This window comes from Vombatus ursinus, unplaced genomic scaffold (genome assembly GCF_900497805.2).
Source record: "Vombatus ursinus unplaced genomic scaffold, bare-nosed wombat genome assembly UNPS02014807.1, whole genome shotgun sequence".
In the NCBI taxonomy this organism is placed as follows: Eukaryota; Metazoa; Chordata; class Mammalia; order Diprotodontia; family Vombatidae; genus Vombatus; species Vombatus ursinus.
The window spans coordinates 52,345,201-52,361,427 of NW_020954585.1; the positions used below are offsets into that span (position 1 = coordinate 52,345,201).

The 16,227-nt window shown below is 47.7% G+C and overlaps 1 protein-coding gene across 3 annotated transcripts in view; it reads right to left on the reverse strand.

Annotated features, from left to right (window-relative positions):
- ELFN1 (extracellular leucine rich repeat and fibronectin type III domain containing 1) overlaps window positions 1-15,980 on the reverse strand; it is a 192,074-nt gene extending 176,094 nt beyond the window's left edge. For 2 of the 3 annotated variants that reach the window (XM_027874279.1, XM_027874280.1), the window contains exons 1-2: window positions 15,881-15,980; window positions 9,243-9,483 (exon numbers count right to left, since the gene is read on the reverse strand). The gene's annotated coding sequence lies outside the window, so the exon portion shown is untranslated. The remainder of the gene's footprint in view (window positions 1-9,242; window positions 9,484-15,880) is intronic. The other variant, XM_027874281.1, reaches the window with a different exon arrangement.
- Between the last annotated feature and the right edge of the window lie 247 nt (window positions 15,981-16,227).

The following is a 16,227-nucleotide window of genomic DNA, read 5'->3' on the forward strand; positions in this document are numbered from 1 at the left end:
GTAGCTAACCTATACATGGACCTGATTCTCATAGCAGGAGTCACACCTGTGAATACTGATTTCATTATGGAGGAGATTTGGTGTTCTTGGTTCCAGTGTTGAGACTTCCAATTCATGACCATTGATACTCCTATGTAGTGCATGGACCACTGAACTGGGAAATCCAGAAAACCTGGATTTGGGGCTCTGCCACTGATTCACTCTATGACTCTGGACATGGCATTTTCCCCCTCTTGGCTTCTGGCTTTAATTTTTATCTCTGCAAAAACAAAGGTGTGTGGGGAAGTGGGCTGAGGCGAATGGGATCTAGATAATCTCTAAGGTATCCCTCCACCTTCCAATTCTGTTGTTCTCAGTTCTGAAATTCTCAGATGAAGAGCCAAGAATTCAAATGACAGTGCTACAAACTCATAGGAAAACACAGCAAAAGCCACATCTAGGAATAAAGACTTAAATTAAATTCTATTTACATTCAAGCAGTATTTATTAAGTGCATACTATGTGCCAGGCATATAGCACACTACCCCAAGTCCTCACTTCTCAAAACAATGACAACAATGTAACTGCCCCTGTTCTCAAAAAGCTTACTCTAAGTATAGGGTTTCATGTTCATCATTCAGTTGTGACGTGAATGGGAGAGAGAAGGGAGGATGATGGAGTGAAGTCACTGGGTGGGAAGGAAAATCACCTTGAAGTCTGCTTTAAAACTCTCCCTGGAGAAAGTGGTCTTTAAGGAATCTAGGTCTTTGTGCCACATTGTAATTAGCATGGGCAGCTTTTGATTTGTATGACTAGATTGTACAGTTCTTGAAGACAGGAATTCTTCCTCTAGCACAGAGCCTGGCCTGAAAGTAGGCTTATCTCCCCATCTGTTAAATGGGTATAGCACCTTTTGCACTCCCCTACTTCACAGGATTACCTCTAGGGAAGCACGATGTAAACTGAAAAAGACTATATTAAGGGAGCTCTCATCATTATTACTATAGAACCATCTATCTAGGGAGTGTGTGGCAGCTGAAGGTGACAGGATTGGTGGAACCACAGCTCTTAGCTCCCAAGCTTCCAGCTCCTGTCACTGCAGTGACGGGGCATTTCACCATGAGCCAGCACTGAGCCATAGCCTGCAATGCTATTTGGTTTTTTTTTTTGTTTTGATTGCTCCAGATGATTAAAGATTATAGCTGCTGTGGCGGGCTATGTGATGAATTCCGACCCAGCAGAGTGACATTTTCTCAAAGTGCTGTTCTTGAAAAGTATTCGTTTTGATTAGCCTGGGGAGAGTGACAGGGGAGGTAAGCCTTCTTCCCTGGGCCCTGGCCCCTTATGGATGCCTGATCCCTGGTGTGTATTTAATAAAGTTTGTAGGAGAGTGCATACGTGTGTGTGTGTGTGTGTGTGTGTGTGTGTGTGTGTGTGTGTGTGTGAGAGAGAGAGAGAGAGAGAGAGAGAGAGAGAGACAGAGACAGAGAGAGAGAGAGACAGAGAGAGAGAGACAGAGACAGAGACAGAGAGAGTTTAATGCATTTAACTAGAAGGAGCTAATGACTAAGTGGTTCCTCATTTTGATTCTGCTTGAAAAAAAAAACTAAAAGCTTACTGTAAATATGATGGAACAGCCCGCCTGACAATGATTTCCCAGGCACTCAGATCTCAGTGATGCCAGAATTCTGATTTATTTGAACTTTTCCTAAGAGAAATAGTGGAACTAGGCTACTGTCAAGGGAGCAGCTGCCCAGGGCACAAGGCCAGAAGGGGGTTTAGCTCCATGGCTAGCCTTCTACCAAGACCCTCCTTTCAATCCTCAAAAGCTTGAACCATGGCTTCTGATTCCTTAGAATGATCAGTAGAGGTAAAGGCATGTTGACTGGCTGCACATTTGGTCATTTAGTCTTGGGTTGGGGGGGGAGTATTAGTTTCCCATGGTTTGGTTCTGTAAATCCAGGTAGAACAGGGGTGGGAATAGCAGATAGATTGGATGGGTCCAGGGCTAGACAGGATCCAGAGATCACTACTTACTCCTTTAAATCTATAAGGTATGTGATAGGTCACATTTACCTCTGCTGTAAAAGAAATGTTTGGAACTGGACCAGTGTTTCCTGGCTTCTGATGCCAAGCAAATTTTTCCTGGTCTGCATACCATTTTTCTACCCCAAGTCCTCACTTCTCAAAACCTGAAACATAAAAATCTCCTTCTTCCTACTTCTTATATGTCTTACCCTTGATTCCCTGTTTCTCTCCCATTATCAGGCCCTGCTCTCTGAATTCTAGAGAGTTGTAGCGTAGAGAGAGGAGTCATTCATGATAGAGAATTAAAAACTGTATTTCTGGTCCTCAGTATGGTTTAGCTTAAGAAATATTGTACTCCTTATACATGGCATTCCAACACCCATCTTCATGACTTTGTGAAGGCTGTTTCCCCATGCCTAGAATGCACTCTCTTCATTTCTGATTTTTAGAGTCGCCAACTCTGTCAAAGTTTGGCTTTAGTTCCATCTACGTGAGGCTTTTCCTGATACCTGCAGCTACTGGTGCACCATGAATTACTCTATACATATTTCATATTTGATTCTACATATTCATGTTATTTCCCCCAATAGAATGTGAGATCCTGAAAGGCAGGAACTAGTTCTCTTTTTTTATTCCCAGTGTCTAACACTTGATTGGCACATAGTGCCATAGTGGCACTATGTGCGTTTAATAAACATTTATTAACTAACTGATCTATAAGGAACTTTCCAGCTTTATATAGTTCAAAGTAGCTCATTCTGTCTACCCCTTATCTCTTCATTGTTCTCCCTACTTTACCCATCCATCCACTCATTTATCTGCTCATTCATCTATCCATCTGCCCATCCACCCAACCAGCCAGCCATCCATTCATCCATCCATCCATTCACCCATCCACCTATCCATTCATCCACTCATCCATCTCCCACTCACACACTCATCCATTTACCCACCCACTCACCTACCCATCTACCCATCCACCTATCCATCCATCCATTCAACAAATATTAAGTGCCTATTACATACAACACACTCTAGTTCAGCCTTACTTTTAAGAACTGTGGCAATTTGGATTCAAGAAATCAAAAGGATCCTATTGTGGATAATGGCTTTAACCCCAGGCTCCCTTTTCCTTTTTCAGTAGAGGTAAGGGGATAGTGCCCTGTTCCCTATACCCCCTATGAGCCTCTTGGAATTCAGTGCTCTCCTAGTGGTAAGGGGTCTGGAAAAAGTTGATCTATTTGGCTGTGGACCTCAACCACTGGCCTGGGGTGTGGAAGCAGGGAAAGGAAATGGAGGAACAAGAGATAGAATAAAAAGAGAGAAAGAAGTAGAGTAATAGAACACAAAAGACCTTCGCAATCCTTTCTTCTACTTTCCCAGACTTAGCTCCCATTATTCTCTAACAGAACCATACTGCTCTGCTCACTGATCCTCCAAAGTTCAATACTTTCTTGTCTCCAGGACCTCTGATTCCCCAGTTTTCTGCTTAGAACTGTCTGTCCACCCTTCCTCTCTGTGAATCCTATCCATCCCTTGGCCCAGCTCAAATCTTACCTCCTCCAGAAAGGTTTCCTTGACTACACTAAACATGGTGATTTCTCCCTCCTCTGAGTTCCTATAACATTTGTTTATTATTTTTTCAGAGCTATTGTTCAAGCACAGGGCAGGTAGGTGGTGCAGTAAATAAGAGTGCCAGGCCAGGAGTCAGGAAGACTCATTTTCCTGATTTTTACTAGCTGTATAACCCTGGGCAAGTCATTTAACCCTGTTTGCCTCAGTTCCTCATCTGTAAAATGAACTGGAGAAGGAAATTGCAAACTATTCCAGTATCTTTGCCGAGAAAGAAATGAAGAGTCACAAAGAGTCAGACACGACTGAAAAATGACTCAATACATTGTTCAAGCAGCTGGGCCATGCTTGGTGTTCACAAAGGAAAGGCCCTGGGGTGGACAATGAGGACATTTAAGGGGCAATGAGCATAAAAGAAGGAAGGAGAGAACAGGCTAAGGTGTATAACTGCTGCAAAGGGACTGCAGTAAAGCCAGATGTAAGCCTTAACTGGTAACCAAGTTTCTGGTTGTGGGAACCCTCCACTTGAAAACAGGAAGAGGATTCATGAATCAATAAAATGAAAGAACTGGGGTAGGGTGAGATGGGGATGAAATACTGGAGCTAAAAGGGATGTAACAGTATAGGTCAGAAGCCAGAGAGGTGGACTAGTCCTCAAGATTCAGATTCCAGCCCTGCACCAACCATTTTGCTTTACAGCCTTCAATTTACACATTGCTCTTTCCTGCCTTCTGGGGCGGGGGGGGGGGGAGAAGAGAAGGGGCCAGGCATAAGAAATGGGTGGGAGATAGAGGGAATAGAAGGGCTCTGAACTTGTACAAAGAAAGGTTTTCTAGAGATCCAAGCTACCATCACTAACAAAGCCGTTAGATGTTAACTCTGACAATACCGTTCTCCCTCCCAAAATGACAGATGGAGGGAGAGTGGAAGGAAAAAGGAGACCTTCTTAAGAAATAATCAGAAAAGGGCCAAAATAAAAGTGGTGGAATTTAAGTGGCTTGACCTCTCTGACCTTTCTCTTCTCTAAAGCAGGACAGTATAGTGAGTGGATAGTGCTGAACATGGGTTTGAATCCTGCCTCAGATACTTACTAGCTGTGTGACCCTGGGCAAGTCACTTAAACTCTCTGGGCCTGTTTCCTCATCTGATTGATTTTGATGACTTCTAAGGTCCCTTTGAGCTCTAAAGCCATGATCCTGTGATGCCCTCCTGCCTCCAAGAAAAGTCCTAGTCACTTGGAGTCACTGGGGAAATCGATTTGGAATGAATCTCAGAGAACAAGGTTTTTGTTCTATCATTAACTTCACTGTGTACCTTTGGGCAAGTCACTTGCCCGTTTCTTTCTTTGTAGTAAGAGGGTGTTATAAACATAAGATGTCTTTCACCTCAAAAGAGATCTTTAAAAAAAGCCTTCTAGGATTTAAAGTATTGGCTCTCGCAGACACTCTTTTTTAATAGACCCAGGATGAAGGTCTCTTCCTTCTGCCCTTCACTCTAGAGGACTGCATGCCAGGACAAGAAAAATTCTAAAGTTAGTTAAGGATGAAACAGTTCTTCTCCTTGAGTACTAGCAGGATAATCGGCTAGGGAAAATTGTTGAGGGGGAAAGGGAGAGAGGGAGTAACGAGGATATCCAGGGAGAAAGCCAGTGACAATATGCAATGTGTACATTATGTTCTTGATGTCATACCATAATACGCCACACTTTTTACCACTGTAGAACTGCTATGTACAGGGCGAGCCACACAGGTATGCATAAGGGTAGGTGGACAAAAATAGCACATAGATAGGCCTCTGTCATGGCTCTCTAATTACGGTATCTGCTCTGTTCAGCAGAGCCAGCTGGCACCTCACTATTCATAACCCATAACTCCGACATTAGCAACCTAGGGACATTCCAGAAGCTTAGCCATTTTGCTTATCTAAACCAACAGTGTAATGGAAAGAGCATTGGATGGTTAAGATCTGGGGTCTAGTTCTGCCTTTGACAGGGGAAAAGATTGATCACTTACATACTACTTATACACTGTGAGTCCTTTTGTATGTTTTTACATGTGGAATAAAGGCTGTCCTGGACCTGATATGTGAATTGTTACCTTGTGTGCTTATATAGGATCTGGGATCCTTTTATCCAGAGACATAGAGATTTACTGTTTTTAAACAAACTGTATGCTTAGCTTCTCAAGACCAAACTTCAGGTGGGGACAAAAAATGAGAGCACTACTATGTTGCCTGAGACTCAATCCAAATCTCTTTCCTCAGCCACTCCTAAGTGACTGGGACTTTTCTTGGAGGAAGAAGGGTATCAGAGGATCACATAGCTTTAAAGCTAGAATGATCATCAGAATCAATCCTCTAGAGTTACTGAGGAGGAAACAGAACCAGAGAGTTTAAGTGACTTGCCCAAAGTCATACAGCTAGTAAGTATCTGAAGCAGAATTCAAGAATACAGTGATTTGAAGCATGGTGGGAAGGAGGAGTACCCAAGACTGGATCTGATTCCATTCAGTCCAGAACCTAGGATGCGGGGCTATGGCTGATATCTTAGGCAAAAGTTCAAATCTACAATGTCATAGAGCTTGTTATGTAGTTTTGGGTAAATCATGCCCCCCCCCCTTTTTTTGCTTTCTTTTTGTAAGGCAATCATGATTAAGTGACTTGCCCAGGGTCACACAGCTAGTAAGTGTCAAGTGTCTGAGGCCAGATTTGAACACAGGTCCTCCTGACTCCAAGGCTGGTGCTCTATCCACTGCACCACCTAGCTGCCCCCATGTCCCCTTTTTGAACCTCAGTTTCCTCACCTGTAAAATGAGGGGGCAGCTTTCTTCCAGCTGTTAACATTCTGGGATTCTTTTTCTAGGAGTTAGTACCACACCATCAGCAACTACATCAAACTACCTCAAATGTAAGGACCAGGTAGCAAATGAGTGAGTCTTTCTTTATTTGGGAGAAGCATCCATGGAAACCAGCAAGAGAATTCATGAATTAGTGAAAGAAAGTAAAATGAAATATCTCGGGAAGAACAACATGGTTGGGGAGAGGGGTGTTGAAAGATGCATAATAAAATTTATCCAGTGCTCCCTAGTAACACTACTGACTGCTTCTGGTTCATGCTGTGAAATTTATTACCCTGTCACCTGGACCCTGAGATATATCTGCATGTTTGTCATTCACTGGCATATTTCATTTAACCACTCTCAATTTATACATATATGTATATATAGTTATATACATCTACTGGTGTATCTACAGGATCTGCCTGTCCCTTTTCTACAGAGAAATACGGACACAAAAATCTATGCACCTATGGTAATAAATTTTCTCCAAGCCAATAGCATTTGAAATAACCCACACAGAAACCCATCTTCTGCTTCTGTTCACCGTTAACCACAGTAAGATTTTACCGGATGGATCCAGTGGGGAGAAGTGGGGGTCACTGAGTCCTGCATAGGCTTCAGAGCTAGAAAGGAGCTTAAGGATCATCTTGTCCAACACTCTCATTTTTAGAGATGAGGAAACTGAGGCCTTGAGGAGGAAGCAACTTAACCAAGCTAATGAATAGTAGAGTCAGTTTAGAACCCAAGCCGTAAAGTCGATGCTGATTCCTCCACATCATGTTGCCTCCTTTAGTAGAAACTTAAAATGCTGTTGAACTGGATTAATTTATTCCTGGTATCTATTTCATCCGCTTCATCCAGAAGGGTTGGGGGGGAAGCTGAGGTGGGGGGGGGACAGTTTGCATGTTGCAACCAGGTACCCAGAACTTTCATCTCTATCACTTTCATCCTTTTTGTCCCTAGCATTTTTTTTCAATTGCTATTTAGAATTGAGACAAACCCACTGGGGACATCTGGGGTCCAAACATTCCATTTTAAGTGATAAAGGAAAGGCATCCAAGTCAATCAAAGCTGTCTGTCCACCGGCTCCAGGCTATGAAACCATTTTAACTAGAGGAGGCATTCTTCTAGGGATTCTGAGAATATCAGTCTGTCCTTTTTCTTTTGCAGGTACAGAGAATCCAGTTTTGAGGAAGACTTACAAAAATTCCTGGGTTTTCTGTAGAAGTAAGCCCCTCCTGTCTTTCTTCCTTCCCAGATTTTGTTTCCTAGACCTAGACCAAAGGAGATCTAGATCATCCCTCTTCCAACTGCCTCCATTCTCATCTCTCCTTACTCCCTGCCTTTCCAAGTTCTGCCTGCTCTGTGAGTCTAGAGACTGGCTATTTCTGTTGATAGAGATACCTTTTACTTCACGTCCATGCTGAGCTTTTCCAGAGTCACGAATCTCCTTATACCTTATTCCCAAGCTGCTGTATCATTCTGAATTCTACATTTAGCTACATCGCAAACTATTGGATATTAAACTGAAAAGGGTCCCAATTTTGAGTCTGGGTGTCTAGGGGTAAGAGATTGATGTACTGAGTACCTAATAGGGTTTTATTTATTGCAATAGCTCTATCATAACCTTTCTTGCCTGCTTGAAAAAGTACTGAGGTTTTCATGCTTTCCTAGGTGAATTTATACCTTCTTATGTAAGAATACTGGACTGAGAATAAAGATACCAGGGTTCTATTATCAGCTTCTCTCACTAACTCACTCTGTGATCCTGGACAAGTCACTTAGCCTCTTGGAGTCTCAGTTTGTCCATCTGTCAAATGGGGCATGGATACATTTCAAAAATATTATGAGATTCAAACAAGAAACTACTGTGTAGGAGGAGTCAAAAGGCCAGTTCTTACCCCTTTTCTGCATTTTACTATGTAACTCAGTGAACATTTATAGACCCTCTGAGGCTTAGTTTCTTCATCAGGAAAATGGAGATAGTAAATATTTTCACTATCTACTTCCCTGGAGTGTTATGTAGGATTTTAAGGAATATAAACGTGAATTGGTTGTTATTATTTGTAAAGTATAAGTCAAATGTAAAGAATTAAAGGAAACAAAATCACCAACTTTGTCGGATCTCTTTATATAGGGTTGCACGAGCCCTCAGGTCAAGCTAGCAATTGGCCTTTTGTGGCTTTCCGGGCTGTCCCGGAATGAAGCAGAGGGAAGGAGAAGGTATTTTCCTTGGTACCTACCACTCAGCCCCAGAGGTTTCCCAGAGGGTGGTTTCCTCCCCCACAAATCTGATCCGGCTTCTGCTCCATGAAGAGCCCTAGAAAAGGGGCTTGCCCGAGTTAAACCGAGAATGTTGCTAACACATTCATCCCAAACTCTTGGTCCCCAGAAGAGAGAACCTAAACTAGTTTCCATGAGCACCGAGCCCCTGCTATCCCCAGCATTTTTTCTCTTGCCCCCCACCCCCCACCAAGGCGAAGGGAAGGAAATCTGACAAACAGCTAATACTCCCTAGCTTTAAAGGAAGATCCAAGCTTTGGACAGCATTTGTTAGACGATCAAAGGCAACTGCTTTAGCTCACTGGGGCTGACCCAGCAGCAGACCCGGCCTGAGAACGACCGCCTGCCCCGGCTGATAGAAGAGGGAGAGAGGGCTTGCCCTTGGCTCCCCAGGCAGAATCCATTTTTTTCTTCATCCTCACCCCTACCCCAGCAGACAGTTCGAGGTCAAAGGACACCCGACGCGCCTCGGAGAAGTGGAGGTGAGGTGGGGAGGGTGCGGGTCCCCTCCAGCGCAGCCCCCCAGCATGCAAACAAACTTACGCGCTGCGCGGCCACCGTCTCCCTCCTCCTCCTCTTCCCGAGGGCATACGCAGGCTCCAAGTCTAGACAGGCGGGACGCTCCGGGCCTGGCTCCGGCGTCTTCCCCAGTCCCCCGCGGCTGACAGTCGCTCCGTCCCCAGCAGGACGACGTGTCCTGCGCTCGCTCACTCGCTCCTTCTCCCTTGACGCGGGCGAGGAAAGAGCCGCCGCTCAGCCCCAGGGCTCCCACTCGAGTCGGTGACTGTGGATAGCAAACCCGACTGTTTGTTTAACTGGAGGAGTGGCCATCCCCTCCCACCTCGGCGCCCGGAAACCAAGGGGCAAACCGGGCTGCAAAGTTCCTCCGAACTTAGTTTTTAGGTATGGCTAGGGGTAGGGGAGCCAGAGAGAGAGGTAGAGCTTGCTTTCCCCTCGGACCCCGAGACTTGGGCAGGGAGCAACTGTACATTGTACCTGGTGCCCAGGTGCAACACCTGAAGGAGAAGGGGACGGGGGAGAGGAGTGGAGGGAGTTTAGACTAAGCTATCGGCTTTCCTTTCCCAAGATTCAGTCCTGAATTCCTTCTCCCCATCCCCAACTCCAGCCACCATCCCCGTCTCAGTCCCTGTTCCCCCCTCTCAAAGATGCCAGTACAGCCGGACTCTGACTCCTTACCTGCGGAGCCAGCTAGCTGCCAGCCGCCACTGCCAAGGCTCCGCCGCCTCTCTCTCTGCCGTCCTTCAGTCTCTAACTTTGCTCTCGGTATTGAAATTCCTCCCCTGCTTCTCCCATCGATCTGAGAGCACGGCCCCTCCCCTCCCTTCTCAGGCAAAGAGAATTCTCATTCTCTCTCCTTTCCTCTCCTCTCTTTCTGCTTGTACATCTGTCTTTCCTCTCTCCAGTCTATATCCACTGAGCGATCTCCGTGTCCCACAGCTGTGGGGGCGACTAAGGTGGGGAGGGAGGGTTGGGCTAGAAGATCTATTAGCATTAAAAGAAGGGTTTCCTCAGGGCTCTAGTCCCCTATCTCCCGCCCCCACTCGTTCCTCCCGGAATACTTAGATTGGAGGAGGGGGGAGGGGGAAGTAGGAAGGGTAAGGAACCAAGTAATCTGTCTTATTGAGCTATTCTCTTAGTTTGTCCCAAGGTAGCTTCTCTTGGGAGGTAAGAAATGAGATGCAGGGGGTGGGGCGGGGGGGGTTGGAAGGGAGGGGCAAATTAACTGTTTACTGTTACCTAGTGGCGCTAAGAATGGGACTCTGTGCCGGGGTGGAGGGCCTCAATAAATATGGATTGATTAGTCAACTTCTCCCCTTCTCTGATCCAGACATTCATTCATTCTCTCTCTCTCTCTCTCTCTCTCTCTCTCTCTCTGTCTCTCTCTCTCTCTCTCTCTCTGTCTCTCCCTCTCTCTCTCTCTCTCTCTCTCTCTCTCTCACACACAAACACACACACACACACACACACACACACACACACACACACACACACACACACACACACCCTCTTCCAAGACAAGAGCGTTTATTAAGCGCTTACTATATGCCAGGCAGGGGATCCTCGGGGCTTTCCCTCCCTCTTGGACTTTTGCACTACAGACCATTTATTTGTCCAGGATCAGGAGGGTGGGGATTGGGAATGGAAATGAAGGTGGGAAAGTAGGTGTTTTCAGCACAAGGGCCCCCTCGAACCTGCTCCCAGCCCCTGTGCTTTTCCCTTTTACCATCACTAGATTTATTCGACGGACATGCTGAGAGCTCGAATTCTGTAACAGGTCTTGAAGTTCGTGCGGGGGGAGTGGGGGGAAGGGGAAAGGGGGAAGTAGGGGGCGACGAAAAGATAATTATGATTGCCCTCAAAGAGCTTACACTCTATACTGTAGGGCATTTGTCTTCCCAATCCTACAATCCTATCAACCCTAGTTATGGTAGCTAAGGAGGCAACGCCAGACCTCTCGCTCTGTCCCCTCCCCCAGCCTGTCCTGGGTCAAAGCTGTCTCGCTTTCTTTGTAAGTGTCGCTCCTCTCCCCCACCCTCCTTCCTGTCTCTTTCCATCCCCAGCACTGATTCCCCTTTTCCTCTGTAACCACTGCACGCTCCCTTCCTCTTTCTACAAAGCAGCTGGCCAATTCACGCAGCACACAAAAGAGTTGACTCAATTCAAAGGCAGCAAATCAAGATAAATCCTATAGTGTGTGAGGAAGAGAGAGAGAATATGAATGAATCCCCCACAAGAAAACTAATTCCTGTATTGACTGGTCCATCCCCAAAACATGGGCTGCTCCAGCGTCTTAAATACTTAATGAGATCACCTAATATGATCCAATTCTGGGTTCAGATAGGAGTTGGGTCAAGACCGAGTTCCCCCCAGGGGCTATTTTTTGTCTGACGTAGTGGGCTAGGTTCCCCATCTCATAAAGTTAATCTGGAAACGGCAATCCCTAGGATTGAGGAAGGGGTAAATCACAGTGTATTTCCTCAGCCCCTCCCCATTTTGCTCTGGGGAACTCAGTTCACAATGAACAGAAAGAAAGAATATCCTTGAAATTATAATGAAACCACCAAAAGTTAATAGTCTGGGGAGCAATGTCAAAGGGAAGATGTCACAAACCCACCATTTTTACCCTGATACCAGTAAGAATCTATATGTTCCTTATGGATAAATACTTCAGATTTTTTTTTTTTTAGCATCAGAAGGTAAAAATAACTACTCAGTTTGCCCTCAAAGCTGCCTCCTTGAGCCATTACTCAGTTGCTAGCAAAGGGAAGGGTCCCCAGAGGTAGAGTCCAGGGGGTCCCCACCCACTGTCAGCAGGCTCCTAAGAACTGTTATAAGAAGGAAAGACCAACTGGCAGTCTTTGGAAACTCTCTTGTGGGAAATAGGTCTTCTCCCTTGGCTCCAGGGCTTAATAATTCTCTAAGACTTCTCTTTCTGTTTCCCACCCGACCAAGACAGTCCATCTCTGGAAGAAAGAGAAGGGGAAAAATAGAAATTTCTAGAGGAACTAGCTTTTAAATCCTCCTTTTTTTTCTCTTCTGGAGACCCAGCCCCATGAGCATTGGCTTCCCAGAAGGCGGGGGGGGGGGGGGGGGAGGACCAAAATTCTGGTGGCTTTAGTCATAATGGGGCAAGGGAGACTGAGGGGATGGTGAGTGTTGATAAAGGAATTGAATTTTCTATAAGTGAATAGCTGGCCTTCCCTAGTTTTCTTGTCTTCCTGGCCTCCCACTGCATCCTACAAAAGGCTCAAAAGGGCTTTTAGAGTCTTCTGGTTCTCCTCAAGGCTCTCCTTCAGCCAAAGAATCTCCAACTCCACCTGCTTTGAACCCCCTCCACCCTTGTTGGGTCCTCCCTTTTGCTATCTCCTCTACATTCCCAAGGAGAGTAAGAAATAAATAAGAATAAAAAGTGATATAGGGCTCCTGATTGTCTGGCATTGGGTTAGAGCGCTTACTTCTTCCCCCCCCCCCCTTCCTCCCTCACCTTGAAGCGTTGAAGCACTTGGGCATCTCATGTCAGGAGCTGGCCCCAGGGTATGTCTTTACCCAGATCCTAAAGTTATCCTGAGGGTGAGGTCTCAAGAACACCCAGATTTTAGTATTTCATTGATTCTGCATCCTTTGGTGCAAGGAAAGCCCTCTTTAATTACTGAGACCCACCTCAGTCTTTGATTTATATTCCTTCTTCTATGGACAGGGCCTTCAGGAGAGCAAATCAGAGCACCCAGGCTTAGGCTGGGGCTGTTGGGCTGAGGTGAAAGGAAAAGACTCCCATCTCTCTGGGAGTCTTGGGAGAGCCTTACCTACAACCTACCCTCCCACCTAGGAGCAGGGCACAGAGCTTCTGAAGGTTACCTCTGCCCAGGGAAAGACCCCTAGCTTAAGGTAGAAAGAAGTTCCAAGAGTCACAGGGGAACATAAGCAGGCTTCTCTGGGCCTATACCTCAGCAAGCTAGCCAATGGAGTCCCTGGAGAAGGAGGAGGGATACTAGCTGTTACCAAAGGAAACCAACCAGTTCTTTGGAGTTATCATTATTGGGGAGGGGTCGGACTACAGCGGAGAGATGCTACTCAAAACTAGGCTACATATGAGGAAGGAGATCTAATTGGGTCCTACCTTTCTATTACCTCTACCAACCTCTTAGGCTGAACAGTCCGTTCCAACCCAAATGTCCCTCCTTACCCAGAAAATTACAATCTGACTTCCTAAAAATGTTGTCAATTCCTCAGTTCCATCTCCTTCTGCCCCCTTTTCTTCCCCTCCCTCTTGCCCCAGCCTCCCAATGGCTCTTCTAATTGGCATCCTCCATGCCGATCATTAATTCTGCTACAGAGAAGGTGGCGCTATAGCCACATCTGTCAGGCACATTGAAGCAGCTATATACACACCCCCCACTTCCGTCCCCCTCCTTCCTGCTCCAAACCCTTAAGTTAGGGGAAGAAAAAAAAAACAACAGTGTCCCCCCTCAACTCCGATAACTAGGATGGTGGGGGCATGCTGGGGTGGGGGGAGGTGGGGGCACCAGCAACCCCCACACATCTTTAGCCTCCTAGAAATTTCACACAAGATAGAGTGGAGGTAGAGAAGATAATAGAGAAGATGTCGTCCCACATAGGGGGACAGGACCATACCAGTCTATTGTGTAAAGGAGAGGGGGCAGAGCTCTCTAGGGAGGAGGAAGCTTGGGGGAAAGGACGATTACAGCTCAGACAAATGAACCACCAACAATACACCAGGGGATTTATTTTTAAAAGCCGAGAAAACTGGAATAAATGCCCTGAGGCGCAATGATAGCACCATCCTCCCGAGAGAGACCTGAGGCCTTGGGTCTACTGCAGAGGCAACTGGGGTCTTCTCCCCAAATTCCCAGAAGCTGTCCTGATTCCCCCTTCCTAAGAGCTTCTCCTATTCCCCTTAGTTACCCTCAACCTCTGTGCTCCCTCACCAACACTCACAGACAACTTCCTTATTCCCTTCTGCCATTCCCAGGTCTCCTAGGTCCCCAACAGTTTTGTTTTTTGTTTTTTGTTTTTTGTTTTTTGTTTTTTTGTAATCTGCCCACCCCTAATCCCCTTCAAACCCTTTGGCTAGCCGGAGCCCAACGGAACAAGAGGTGGGAGTAGGTGGGTGGAGGGAATCGGGGGCGGGAGGGTGAGGCAGTAATTGGTCCGCGAGAAACTTCCGTCCCCGCTGGTCGGGCAAACAGCTGTAGCGGAGCAGAGAAGTGGCGGCAGCTCCCAACTGGCCACCCCTCATTCACCTAATCCTTCACATCCCCGCCTCCCAGTGTACCAAAGACCTGCGTAGGGGACCCTGGACAGGAGCGTCAGTTTGAGCTAGGCCCAGAGGACATTGAGACCCTTCCATAGCGGCAAATCCCTGGGCCAGTAGCGAAGCTATATAGTCCAGTTCAGGGCCAGGAAAAGTTTGGGGGTTGGGAGAACGGCAGTGAGCTGAAAAGGGGTAATAGCAAGAGATTAGGAGATGGGGGGAAGGGTAAAGAGAGTGAGAGAGTGGGGACTAGGGAAGAGAGAGGAGATGATGCCAGGCGGGTGAATAGGGAAGGTTAGAAGGAAGAATTGGTAGGGTTGAGCGAGAGGAATTTTTTGGGGGGTGGGGGAGAGAAAGAGGTGAACATTGAAGGAGGTTGTGGCCACCAGAGCCCGGCCCGGCTTCCCCAAACGGTCTGAAGGAGCCAGTCAGGTCACAGGCTCCTATTAATAGCCAAGTGCTCGTTCTTCACACTTCGACGATGCAGCCTTTGGGGCCAACGTTGCCCTAAACTGGGACTCAGAGCCCCCAAAAACAGCCAGCCTCTGCGTCTCGCAGGAGGAGCCCCCCTCATTGTGCATGGGGATGGGGGCGCACCACTTCCCTCCAACCCCCTTCTTTCCATCCCTCCCCCACAGCCTTCCCGGTAGTTCGATCCCAAAGCATCTTTCCTGCTCTAAACGGGTGGGGGGGGGGTGGAGGCTTGGTGAGTGAGTGTGTGTGTGTGTGTGTGTGTGTGTGCACGCGGGGGGCGGGGGGGGATAGGTAGCCCGGATTGGTTCGGGTTCTCCAGAGACAAGACGGGAAACGAGATGCGAGACCCTCCAGGCCGGTACCGCCTCCTTCCCCCCACCACCACCGCCCCACTTCCCTGAGCCCAGGGATCCATAGGACCCTGAAAGTTTGGGAATCGGCTGCTCCCTAGGGTTCCTCGAAGGGTCTGGGGGTCCCCTGGTCTTAGGGGAGAGGTCTTGGGGCGTTGATGGGGTAAATCAGTCTGATTCGAGTTCAACAGCCGCTAACTTCGGGTATTCACACCCCCAAGGGGAGGGAGCCTTGGAGCTGTAGAGGGAGACCGCGAAGGGAAGCGGGCACAGCGAAGGGACAGAACCGCAGCAACGTGAGAGAAAGAAGGCTGAGCGGAAGCTAAAGCTTTAGGGGACGAAGAGTCAGGGTCCTGAGCTATTGGGGGCGGCGGTGTCGGCAGTGAAGGGGCGTCCACTCATTCTTCCAGCTCTTCCTTTACGGATCCCCCCAAATCAAGGCGATGCTTCCCCCTGAGGTGGGGTCCTGAAGGTCTGCCTTACTGCAGCAAGGGAAGGGACCCCTTCACCCTAAAACACTCCCCCTCCCACCCTGTCCCAGCCCCCCAGTCCCTCTCGCCTACCTGAACCCGGGGTGTCCGGGGGCGGGCTACAGGAGGGGGTGGGGTACAGCTCCCGGAGAGCGCGCGCTGAGATCCCCAGCAGAGGCAGCGGGCAGAGGTGGCAGGTGGCGGCGGCGGCGGTGGTGGCGACGGCTACGGCTTCCCCTCCTTCCTCCTCCTCTTCCTCCTCCCCAAGCTCCGGTGGCAGGTTCCTCCAAGACAAATCTCCCTCCCCCCCTCCCCTCCCGGGCCGGGCTGGGCTTGGCCTGAGACTGGGAGAGGAGAGAGAGGAAAGGAAAGGAGAGGAAACCCGGCTGCAGCTCCAGACTGCGTCAAGAGCCAAGGAGAGACCCGGGAAGCCGCGGGGA